Source organism: Neopsephotus bourkii, unplaced genomic scaffold, assembly GCF_033783945.1.
Source record: "Neopsephotus bourkii isolate Nb327-2 ecotype Australia unplaced genomic scaffold, CSIRO-AGI_Nbou_v1 NB_1630, whole genome shotgun sequence".
NCBI classification, from domain to species: domain Eukaryota; kingdom Metazoa; phylum Chordata; class Aves; order Psittaciformes; family Psittacidae; genus Neopsephotus; species Neopsephotus bourkii.
Genome location: NW_026902105.1, coordinates 1,718,829 through 1,732,299, shown reverse-complemented (window position 1 = coordinate 1,732,299; position 13,471 = coordinate 1,718,829). Strand labels below are relative to the sequence as shown.

At 35.4% G+C, this 13,471-nt stretch overlaps 1 protein-coding gene across 10 annotated transcripts in view; it reads right to left on the bottom strand.

The window, feature by feature from the left end:
• The window catches only part of VPS13B (vacuolar protein sorting 13 homolog B), a 436,747-nt gene that overhangs the window by 63,324 nt on the left and 359,952 nt on the right, over window positions 1-13,471 (bottom strand). The window lies entirely within an intron of this gene.

Genomic DNA, 13,471 nt, shown 5'->3' with positions numbered 1-13,471 from the left:
AAAATCTGTATATAAGCCACTTGGATTATTTCTGGATGTATCACTGGACCTGGAGAGAATGTTATTAGGGATATTTCTAAAGATGGTAGAAAATTTTAATAGAAGCATAGATTTTAAAAGGTTGTGTCTTAGGCCTCCTTTTTTTTTCTTTTATTTTTACTTTAATAATTGCATGGAAATGAATGAAACTATGAATTTAAAACAAATGCAAACTCAGTGAGGTATGAAGATTTTAAAATTCAGACGCAGAAATCCAGTTATGGCATTTGCACATGATTAAGAAATAATAAAAATCAAGCTGACATAAAGCAAATAGTAAAAAAATTGCTATTACTTTTTTGTATCCCTGTGTGTCTATATAGATGTACATATATAAATAACCAGGAAAGAAAGTAAGAATGTGGTACAGTTGTAAGAAAATCTCAGCACAGCTAGAAGAAAGAGCTGTGTAAGTATTCTTCCTTGCTACTCAGTAAGGACCATAAAGCACTTGATGGCGACAGCAGGCTGATTAATTAACAGGAATGAAGGTTAAGAAGGAAAATTCAGGGAGCTCAGTGGTTCAAGCTGGGGAGGGCAGGGGAACATAAATAATCACCAAAGAATTCTGGAGGAATTAACATGTGGAACCACAGAGCCTGAAACATGGATTTTTACTGCATGTCTCAAGTCACAGTGATACCTGAAGACTCCAAAAACCAACTACAGTCACTAACATTCTTTAGTTCAGGATGGAGGAAAACTAACCAAACAAAAAAGTGCCTGATAACTGCCTGCAAAACTCTGATGCCAGTAATGTATATAACAGAGAGGAGCATAGCAATATCAATCAGGAGTGCTGATTTAATTTCAAAGACTACAGTCTGAGTAAAAGGAATTATTTTAACACCAAAAATCACACATCATATACATAAAGATAGCAACACATTTGTTTATAAGCTGCATATTCAATTGGAAATGGTGAAGATATGCAAACATCAGCTGGAAAATTGTGAGGCACTATGACAATGCCTGGAAAAAGCAAATGCCATTCTGAGACATGTCACATGAGATACTTCCAAAAGCAAGAGGCAAATAAGAATTAACTTGTGTAAAAAAACAGTGGGGCCTCATCTGGGATATGACACACATTTCCAATTTTTCATGTAAAAAGTGTATTAACTCACACTGGGATCTGTGCAGAATTGAGGACCAAATAAAGGACATCAAACGGAACATTATTTTTCTACACAGAAAACTCAGGAGAGAAGTAATTAATGGCAGAAAAACTCTGCAGAAATACGGACTGAAACAGAGTTGCTCTGTGAATAAAGTATACGGCTAAAACCCCAAAAAGAAACGGATAGGGAGGTTAAAGGACTGCCTTTGTGCCTGTAACAGCTGCTTTTAAAAGCTTGATCTGATAATAAGCTGAAGACAGTAATAATCACTGGAAGGAGGCTGGGCTTGATGACCCAGAAAACATCTTTCTTGGTTCTGTTAACTAAGAGAACCATGCTAACTCTACAACAATGCTGTGCAGCAATATGAGATATTATATTATTGTGTTTGTAGTCATATTCTTTTTTGCTCTTTGTGTCACTATAGTTTTAGATTTCAATATTTCTCAGTATTGAATTATTTTAATGTTTAATGCCTAATGCCTGTGGACAAACACTCAAGACCACAATACCACAATGTTCCTACTCTTCAATTACAGATGTACCCAAGGAATTCCCCTATGTTAACTATGAACACATAAACAGCAACTTTCATCATTTGCTGTCTTTCAGAATACAATGTGAAGTCATTCACACTCACATACTTCTTTTTTAAACCTCTACAGCCTATATTTGATTTTATTTAAATATTGCAATACTTAGCATATTTCCTATCTGAATAATTTCTTACAGAAGGTTGCAGACTTTCATGGCTGTACGGGTACGTCTACATACAGCAGTGTGTATTTCTGTGTATTTTTAAATCTCAGTCCTTAAAATACCTCGAGATTCTTTTGGATTCTGATTCAATATATTTGAATAGTTGGTTTGATCTTGTGCCTCCTAGTGCCTATCAACACCCAAGTTATCTTCTCCTGTTAATGAGTAACACGTGTGCAGCAGAAGTCCCATGAAGCTATCCTATTATTTAGGTTATTTATTTCTTTTAAATGACACCTCAAACAAAACTTCCTTTGTTTCAATATGCAAGTCTCCCTAATGTGAATCTCACAAAATTGGATCATAATGGCAAGTAGGGGACATTGAATAAGAGACTAAGCAAGGTGATGAATTCTATTCCCACTAAGATTAATGATCTGGAAGAACAAGTTGAAGAGCGCAATAAAGGAATTTTGTAAGTAGCACTACAATAGGAAAAAAAACTATCAGTAAGGCCATTCATCTCTCTTTATATATACATATCTAAATATATACATATATATATGTATGTGTGTATATATATATTTTTTTTTCCTAAGAAAAGTAGGTACTTCAATATTCCTGCCACTTAGGAACTTCAGGGTAACCTCTTAAGTGAATTATGGAACAGGAATGACTGCTGGACTCAGCAGTATGAGTAGCCAGGAAGACCATATCACCTAACAGTTAAAGCAGGCTGCTAAGCTTGTTGAAAAAGATTATTCCTCCTTAATTTTGCTCACCGATTTTGTCCTGTGTTGTAATATGCCAAGAAACATACCAGAGCAAGAGACGGCATGTTTCGAGATGCTGCCTGCACATCATTAGAAGTAAAAGGTCAAAGACATGCTTTATGTGATTGCCTATGCAAAATACAGCTCATGCTTTGGGACTGTCTAAACTGTAAGCTTTCTAGTTTTAAGCTTGCAAAAGACTTAGTTGACTTAGAGTCTTTGATTCCTACATATCTAGCTTTATTTGTTCTATGGGGTTTATTACTAATGCCTGACCTGGATAAGTTTAAGGAAAGATGGTAGCTCTGGGCAATATTAGCTGCCAAAAAAAATAGTTGTGAAAGCCTGGAAATGGGCTATAATGCCAGAACTGAGTCATAGGCAGTGGGAATAAGTGAATTAGCTGCAACAAAAAATTCCCCACATGTAGAATTAAATATGGTGCTTTTACCTTTAAATATTTTAATAAAACCTAAGCTATAATTCAGACAATTGTTATCTGTTAAAAAATGTGAGCGCTAGCACTACCCCTATAAAACCGAACACTAACAAAGCATAGCTAACCACAAACTTCTCTGCCAAAACCCAAGCATGTTTCTTCAACAGACACTTCTCCACAGCTTTTTATTTTCTTTCCTATATCTCGAAGACAGTTTTAATCGCAAGGATTTCATTCACCTGTAAAATGCAAACAGCACCATCACTGTACAGTCCCTGTCACTTACATGTGCATAAAACTGTTATTTAACTCAGATTTAACCAAGAATCTCCTAGTTTAATTTTGCAAGAAAACCATATACTATGACACAAACGTTTGTTTAGAAGGATGATTACAGCAACAGAGAGCATAACAGCAGTCAAATGCTTTATTTTTTCAGCAGCATTAACGACACAGAGCAGAAACAGAAGTCAAAAGCTACATGAAAACAGCCTGAACACTAAGTACTTATAACAAAAACTGTTAATAAAATAAATACATTTAAAACGAAGCATAGGTTTTAAAAGTTCCTCCTTTTTCTCTTCACTGATGTCAGCTATAGACATGGGAGATCTGATAATTGCTTGGCACTGTTCTGATGAAGAATGGAAATGGTGTATTAACAAATCCTGATATGAAGGAAAGCAGTTTCCTCCAAGTGACAGTTTCAGTCCTGCCCCCAATGCGAGTACAGGCACAAAGAAACGACTCAGCTGAAATAGTTGCCTTGGAGCAGAAATCTTTTGAATTAGAAGTGTGCGGATTCCTGTTCCCTATGAATTTCTCGTTTTGTCCTATTTTATGGAAAAAAACCCCACATATATACTACATTAACATAGACATTATGAGAATCACGTTTGTGAACCCACATCAACTCTCCACAAATAGAAGCTATCTCAACCTGAGCAGAGCTGAAACCTTTATCATATCCATTTCACAAAAGAAAAACCCCAAACCAAAAAGAAACTCAAAAACGCTCTTAAAAACCTGTATCCCTCAAGAAATTTCCCACTTTTGTCAACCTATTAGCAAGTCACTGTTAATAACCAACTGAAGTATGACCATTAATGAACTGCAATGTGATAGATCATGTTTTTTCTTATTCTTCATATAATGTTTACATATGACCTGTACCAGAATCAATTAAGTCCTTTTTGGAAACCAGGGGTCAAGAAATCCTATAGAATCTGTTAATGCTATGTTACATACCAATATTTTTATCCATGTGTTGTACACGCTATTGACCATATGGATACTCCTTGTTCCCTCATAAAGTTATGTGTAATAATAAAACACAATGGGAGACAAATGCCTGTTGATCCATATGTGTTTTTTAAAGGCTTTCATAATCACAACGTGCTTCTAGATTTTCCCATGTCCTGATGTTATCCTCCCAGCTTTAGAATACTTTGCTAATTTGGATTTAAAAAGCTTTGGGTACACACCACTTACCACTAGGTATGTTTCTATAGCTAAGCTCTCTAGCTGAGCTGAGGGCCAATACAAGTGCACTTCCACAAGATGTTATGTTACCATAAATGGTCATCACTATACATATTGTCATAATGCCAACAGATCTCAGATAGAGACATCACTGCCATTTGCGAGAGACATAATTAAAATATCTCAATTTCTCAGCTAATCCCATCTTTTTCACAGACATCTTTTTCACCTCTAGGAAAAAGTTATGGATATCTGCCTACCGCTTTGAGGTTGCTGAATGATGGCTATATAAAAGTATCATTGCTTTATTACTTAAATACTGGAACATATAATTTTTAAATCAATATGAAAATGGGCTTTTAACTAGACATGTGTAGATCTCTTAGGCTGCAAAGTACATCTTGTCCAGCTGAGAACGAAAGATATTAACAGCTGGGTTGCAGAATGTGCTTAATGTTGTTTTCAGTGATGCTTCCTTTTGATTCATGTTTTTCCTATAAAATAAGCTTTCACAGAATAAATGTTCATGTCTTGAATCTCAGTCCCTCAGATCGTGGGCGCTTCCTCTTGGAAATGAAGTTATTCTTGTTCCAGAAACAACTACTGTACAAGAAAATGCACACAGAAGACAGGAAGCATGTGTGTGTTTTATCTCCTCCAAGCAGGGCCACCTAAGTGAATGAGAGGCAGAATACAGTACAAACTAGCACTTTGTGTAAGACACCAACCCATGCTGAGATTTTAACTTCAGCTTCCTGAGCATGAGTAAACTGATTGCTCTGTCATAAAGCTATTCTGTTGTTAGGATATTTTACTGTTTTAGAGCCAACTGCCTTGAAAATACAATTCTCCCCTTAGGTGAACAGTAGTAGTAGGAAATAAAAAGCTTTATCCAGATTTTTATTAGGGGAACAATTCTGGCAATAACTACCAAGAACTTTACTTTTAAATTTGATTTGGAAGTATTATTTACATAAAATAGCAAAAGAAATATACTTTCCTGTAGAAAAATATATTAGAGAAATGAAAAAGAAAAGCAATATTAAATGGAATAAAACCTTTTTAATATGCCTGTTCACACAACACACACAGTCCAATCTGACCAGTGGAACAACATTCTGAACAACTGTACGATACTTCAACATCCATGCTCCTGTTTATTTTATGTGATTGACATTGTGAAATCGTGCTACAAACCAAACTGCTCGTTGGATAACATTTTTTTAGCCTTCCTCAGGGCTAAGATTGTATCATATCCGTGTGGAAAACAGCCTCCCCTGGCACAGCTACAGACCACCAATTTTCCCTTTTCATGAAGATCCAAATAAAATAACAACAACAAAAAAAAGATGTAGTGGTTTACAGTGAGGTAAAAATTCAGCTGAGTATTAGTAGTATCAAGATTAGCAGTAGTAGTAGCATTAAAAACATTCTTGCTGTACAAAGAATTTGCTGTCCCCCCAGCTCAATCCCCTTTGTGTTTTTATTATGGTTTTCTGTACTTTGACACCATTTTGACTTGTTACATACTCGTATATTTTGGGCAGTTAAAGTTATTACGCGGTTCACTCTCAATTTTCAAGACTCGGGAATAATCAGACATCACAACTGTAAAAGTTTTTCAAAATTATCTAATATAATTTCTTCACTGGATTTGTTTGACTTCTCTTTGAATTCTATTTAGAAATCTTGTCCTAAAGCTAGAACATTTAAATTATAAATACTCTAAGATCAAATTTGCAATATCTGCTTAATTTATTTTTTTCCCTATTCATACTGAGGTCTTTATCTGAATAATGAAAATAACTACTATTTTGCTTCCTGAGTAATAACATATACCTTAGCTGTTTCAACTCTATTTAACAAATTTATTTATGGTCCTATTAGCATATTTATTTCATTTTATTTCAATTCACATCTATACTGCAATTTATAAAATAAATATGAAATACTTATAATAAATGTGTGTAATAGATGTGAAAGAAAACTCCTGTCTTCTGAGAGAAACTGTTCTTTAAAAATACATAACTGCCTTTTAGCTGACTTTGGAAAAAAACTATACATCTTCAACTAATAGAAGCTATAAAAAACCCTTTGTAATATTGGAACCAGTTGAGAAACCACAAGTATTCAAATGCAGGAAATCATGATTTTATAACATTTTAATGTGATCTACTCTTGGGAAACAAAGTTAACCAAGCCCTATTTCTGTACAGGAAATATTCCACTGTACAGTTGTAATACATTGTGGTGAGGGGTACAGCTGCAATTTTTTCACCTGTAATGCCCCACTGGTATTGTGGCTTACTGAATTGCATCAAGACTGCCTTCCTGTCCGGAAAGCCCTCTAAGTACAAACAAGACTCTAAGCCCAGGTTTTATTTTCCCTTGGTATCAGAATATGGTAATTTAAGAGCCCTGAGAAATGCTTTTTAACCTTTTAGAAGAAATATGTAGCATTCTTTTATTAGGAATTATGTTCTTTGCCTTTTTAAAACAACATGCGGCCAACTTATCAATTTATCAGGCTAGCAGGTTCAGAGCAAATGCAGGTGTGTATAGTAATGTAATCTGTCACAATACTGGCTTTTTTTCATTATGGAAAAATTACTCTAAACACACTAAAAGCTTTTGTTAAGAAAGCACAGAACAGCGCTACGCTATAATTGAGACTTCTGCAGCACATTTTAAACAGGAAAATGATACACTAAATGTCAAGCCCATATTTTTTACTGTCATTCATCTCTCAAGATGAACTGAGTTTATGTGAAGATCACTTGCTTTTCTAATAGCAAAAGCCACAGTATTTAATTTAATTTATTAGTGTCAACTTATTGTTGCAAGTATTGAGAAACAAAAAGTATATAGAGAAGAGATCTCTCTTACATTAGGGACTTACCTCCCCCTTGCAATACTCCTTATTCTCTTTTTCTGATAAAGGGACAATCTGACACAGTTTTCTAAAGTCTTTTAATTTTCTAAGCTTCAGTATTTATTAATAATGTAAGCATTATGCTGTTGATATGTAGTCACCTCCGGGATTGAGGTCTATTAATACATAAAGTATGGCACAATTTCCAGATACAGGCTATTTTGACCACATATTCTCACCACAGTAAAGCCTGATTCCTACAAGAAATGTCACAAGATCAGTGTACAGCAGGAATGACTTGGGTTTGCAAAGTTTCATAAATCAGAGTTACAAAATCTGAAAAACTACAGAACACGAGGAGAGTGTAAATCTGTCATTAAGATAATCTGATGGTTTCATGAGTCCTCTGGCACCCGGTAGAATTTTCACTGGCTCAGTAACCCCAAAGGGTAAATTTCAGTGTGATGCACAGGCAAATTATGCACAACTTCCATTAACATTCCCAACAAGTTACGCTTAACTCCCTGCAGACTGCACAGAAACTACAGGCCAAATGATACAGTCTCATCCTGATGCAGTGAATACTAAGATCACACAGCAAAATAATTAAGATTATACACACAAAATGCAGTAACAAAATAGTAAAGTCTGAGATAATCCTACTCTCAGGCAAGGAAGTTCAAAAATAATGTTTAAAGCTGGAATTTCTAAAGAGAACGGGCTCTGTTTCACCATCTGCTTAAGACTCACTGTATAATACTCTTTTAGCCCCTACTTCCTTCCTTGCAAGAAAATGAAGACAGTGCTTATCATTAATAGTCAGAGTCTTAACTTCGGGAAATGTGCAGAACTCTGCACAGCACCACAAAACTTGCTAGCATCAGGCTACAAGCCCTTTTATACAGACCAGTTGTTTACATGATGACCTGCATACATTTTGGATGGATGTAAACACTTTCTACTGACAGGAAAGCAGTTTCCTACATTATAATTACAGGCATTTGTTACAGTTCCAGTTTATCATCAGATATGCTCACTAATTACACTGTACTGTTTCAAGCTTGTTGCAACTCTTCACACAACAGAGCGCTCATAGAAACTCCGTATGCAGTCTATGCATAGTAGGAGTAGGACTAGCACAGTCAGTTTGAGTAACATCAAAAAGTAGAATTAACAAGAAACTGAAGTTTTAAAAAGCAGAATCCAAGTCAAAACACCAAATTTGCCTTCCGAGTAATCCACAACAGCTAGACAAATTATTTCACCATCCATCTAAAAAATCTCACTATTTGAAGACATGTGCTGAACTGCGTGGCAGTAGAGCTAAAAATTTTCAAACTGAAAGGTTTATTGATAAGCACAGTTGAACTTTATGGCTTATTATCTAATAACACTATGAACTTAAATCAGTAACCTGTCACACACAAATCATCTGGATTTCCAAAATAGTTGTTGCTTTGGGAACGTAAGAAATAAATCAAACATGAATAAAATTTGTGGTTTCCCAAAAAGCTCTTTTCCCAGACTCTCAAATGCCCAACTGAACACTGTAGCCTCAACAGGGAATGAAAAGTAAAAAGGAAGCAGAGCCAGCCAAAAATGAGGTATTCTCTGTTAAAAGGAAAAATGAATGTCTTTGACATTGATCATAATTCTTTTCCTGTTGACTGTCATGTCAAATTCTTCCTGGAATAATGACTTACAGTAGGTTTAATGTCAGTCATTCTTAAGCTCATGCTTCCTTAAGCCACTGTTTAAACAACCACAAGGTGTTAGAAAATGACTGTTTATTGGCTGACAGCGTTGAAAAAATGAGATTCCAGAGTGCAGAGCTTGTCAATGCTTTATTTAAATAACCTAAGCACGTAAGGCAATGCAACAGACAATTCTTTGAATCCACATCTTTGAAGTTGGAAATTTTTATGTTCTCTTACAAGGAATCTCACCATCTCAGCAAACGCTCTGAGTGAATTTTACCAGAGTGGTTTTATTTACCTAGTCTTTCCTCATTCAATCTCAGTTAAGTCCTTGCAACCTCAGAACTACACTCACTGCCCCAATTTTCTCCAACAGACCTTGAAATCTGGTTAATTTAATCACCACTTTTCTAAACCAGAAGCACTCTGTTTATTAGGACACTATATAAAGAAAGACCTCAGCATATATTCATCTTTTCATTAGCTGTTATAATGCTGACTATGCTTGCATGCAATATGAATTCTAGCAGGTACACAAGGGAAACATCCTCAAATACAAAAAACTTGTCAGGGTTATAGTTCAGTAGATAGTTTATTTTAACTTCATATGGAGAAACGAACAAATTTTATAGATTATCTTCCTTTTGTCTTGTAAGCTTTAAGAGCTTGCATCTTTCACTGGATGACAATCCAGAAGAATTTTAAGTCTCTGTTGGTGACGTAGCTTAAATAAATTGAGAGCTCAGAATTTGGAGCATTACACATTATGTGATCACTTTGATTAAACAAAATCACCTTTTAAATCCATAACCACGTGTGTAAATGATCTTGTAACAATACACAGCTTTTTTTTTTTTTTGAGATATGGCGCAGTGTCAGCAATATCCTTTATTGGAAAGATACCTCTACAATGGATGGCCAACACTAAGCACCTCTGTAAAAAGTTCACGAGCCAAAAATAGGCCTTCAGCTGCACAGAAAATCATTTGCATGTCCTGTTCATCTGCCTGCACAGAAAAGCAGAATAATTCCCTGACGGTATTAGAAATTGCTTTCCTATTTTGCTGAGGTCTCTCCCCTGCCAACCCAAACTTGTCAACCTCATTCCTGGTAAACATAAATGATATAAATTTGTGGCCCAGATGAAATAAGTAAACCAATACACTAACCAGAGATGAAGGCAAATGTAAATCTGAGATTCTCAGAATGCAGGAAGACACGGGAAGAAACTAAGTGCATAATGCAAGCACAGTTTTAAGCCCCATGGGAAAGATACCCAACAGCACTTTCTTTGAGCTTAAATGCCTAAATATACCCAACTCCATATTGTATCTGTACAATTTTAAAGTCACTATATACTGTAAAAATCATATTTTGCTTGAAGGCTATTACCAGGCTTCAAAGTCCTCAGGAGAAGCCATTTTATGCACAGATTCACAAGAACAAGAATCATTACCACCAACAGATTCCAACTTTTAACTGCTATGGAACACGGACATCATGGAGCAAATAACAGACCTTTTACACAATTTTTGCTATAGACACTATCTGCATAAGAGAGTGTCCTAAAAGTAACACTAACTTTTGGAGCAAGAACAGTAGGCTTCGTCTCCCTGGTTTTGTGTGCATAATTTCTGTCAGCACACAATAAAATAGGCTTTTAAACTTGCTTATCCACATATCTTCAACCCAAGACTTTCTCTTACCAGTAATTTACTTGAATCAAGGAAAAGTTTCACCTGCTGTAACTGAGAAAGTCTCAGAGAGCATCTTTTTTGATGTATCAATATAAATCTTCAATAATTTAAATTAATGGCATTGATATTTCATCTTGCTTATTGTCTTTTGAATTATTTTTTTTTATTTTTTTTTCCAGGTTTGGACTTTCCTCTGCTCCAATGGTGTGAACATGATTCTCACATCAACCCCGTTCCACCCTTTGCCCTTGCTGATTTGGGCAGTAATGGATTACCCTGGTTTACATTGACATTAATGGAGTCAGCACTGGGATTAACTTCACTCTTATGAAAGTTGTGCTGTCTTAAGTAAAGTTATCAGTGGAACATGCTTTTTCTTCTTGATGTATTTTAAAAATAATCTTAGCAGCAGTCAAGATCAAAAGGGTATGCCTTTACCAAGATTTGCGCTCCTGTTGAAGTTCTTTCTTTTCTGTAGATGCCCCTTAGGCAAGTGGCACACCAGTGGTGGCTTAGAGAAGTATTAATCACATAACTTGGACAAAATGCAGCCAATTTACTTCTTCTTCTGGTAAGAACATGAAACTACTGCTCTTGTGTGTATACTCCTTCACCTCACATTGATCTTTACTAAGATATTTAGCTCTATTTAGAGCTTTCTAAACACCAACCAAAAAAATCTCACAACTTGGAACACAGACAGCCATTAGTAGAAATAAAAAAGAAACCTGATAGAACAGACAAGAGCTGACACTTTTGATCAAGGAACTAGAAAGATGTTCAGTTTAGAAGACTAAGGAATATTCTACATCAATACCACATCTCTTTCTTGATAGAGAACTCAGTATTAACTTTTTTTTCCAGTTAGCTACACAAGGTTGCGCCCACAAGCACAGTGGCAAACTGGTTTTTGGTTTACTTGATTGATTTTGTGATCTGAAAATAATGCCTGTGTATGTCCTTCATTACTAAGAACTTGCAAATATTACCATATAAACTTTGAGAAGGTATATTCAGAACAGATCTTGGCAGTGATGTAGGAAGAGGTACCAGGGAAGTCTAAAGGTGTTTTCAAGAATGGTAAATCACAGACAGCCAAAGAACATTTGTAGCATTTGCAAATGGGACAGTGAAGGAAGAAAAATGAAATAGAATGGGGTTGCAATGTCTGGTAAACAGGGAGAACAATAAGTTCAGATACTCAATCTCCCCAGAGAAACAATCCTGATGCAGTTTCTTGCAAGTGCATTTAGGTTTCTCTCTCACTTCCTTTAAACAAATAGATCAAACTTCTATTTCAAATCACTAAAGAAAACGCAACATGCTGTGCCATGGCAGAAACATCAGTTGCTTTTTTCCCTTCACAAATAAAAGCAACAATGTTGGGACTGTAAAATAGCATTACAAACTCAATCAGTGAAACACTTGCCTTTGCAACAACACAAGTAAAAGGACAAGAATAAGCTCTTGGGACAATCTAGAGATAGCAGCAAGGTAAGGTTAAGAGAAATATATCTTATATTAACTCTTATAATCTGAAGCTGTTCACTTACCCTTTGGCTACAGCAGATGACACGCAACTTCAGTATATAGAGAAATTCTCTTTATGGTGATGCTTTTGCAATTTTCAGGAATTTAAATAGCTATCAAAGCAAAGAAACTTCTAAAACCTACTCATGAACAAAATTATATGCCTAAAGTTTAACAAAGATAGAAAGCTTGGCAACATGTCACAGCAACTTACTCAGAAAGAACATGTAACTGGCAAACTTTTAAATCAAGACAAACTACAGAAGTGCACCTTTGCCTGTGTTTACGCAAAGTAAAAGACTGAGGGAAACTGGTAACACAGCTGGTGACATTATGGGTTCTCTTAGCATTTGAACATATACACAATCCAGGGAAAGTTTTAAAATGCACTTTTAATGTACTTCGTTATCATTGTATTTAAATTTAGAACCTTTTTTCAAAACAGTTGAAGCCTTTGTCTTGCAGATGTTCATCTAATGGTTCATGTCACAAAGTGAATAAAAGTTTTGTCTTTTTTCTCTTTATATTTTGTGAATTTTCCATATTATGTGCTAACTACGCAGTGTATTAAGAAACAGACATATATCCATATGGGGAAAAAAAGTGGAGCTGACAAAAGACCTCCTGAATAAAACAGAATCTAAAGACTGTGATGAGTATTTAGTAAATGCAGTTTACCCAAAGAATTTGAAAATCAACTCTATATTACTTATTCCATCCATCTATGTTAGACTACTAGAAGAATGCATACTGTCCACTTTTAAAATGGCTGTTTATATACACTGTGCAGAGCTCCTCTGTGTAGGTACATGGCCATTTATGGAAAATATGGAAAATATGATAAATCACCACCTAGAACCAGGCAACAGTTACTGCCATAATTAATGGCCCACTACCAAAATATGGATCGTCTTGCAGGAATTTCTGCACTCTGTGTGCCCCAAATCACAGTTTTTAAATAGATGCCCTCTAATTTGGCTGACATCCTTCATCTCTTCCTTGTAACTAAAAGTCCAAGGTAGTAATATAAGACTAAGAATTCATCAGTCATAAAATTAACAGACCTTAAGAAGAAAGTGTGCCACAGTAAAAAGCATTATAGAGAGAAGGTATACAGGAACG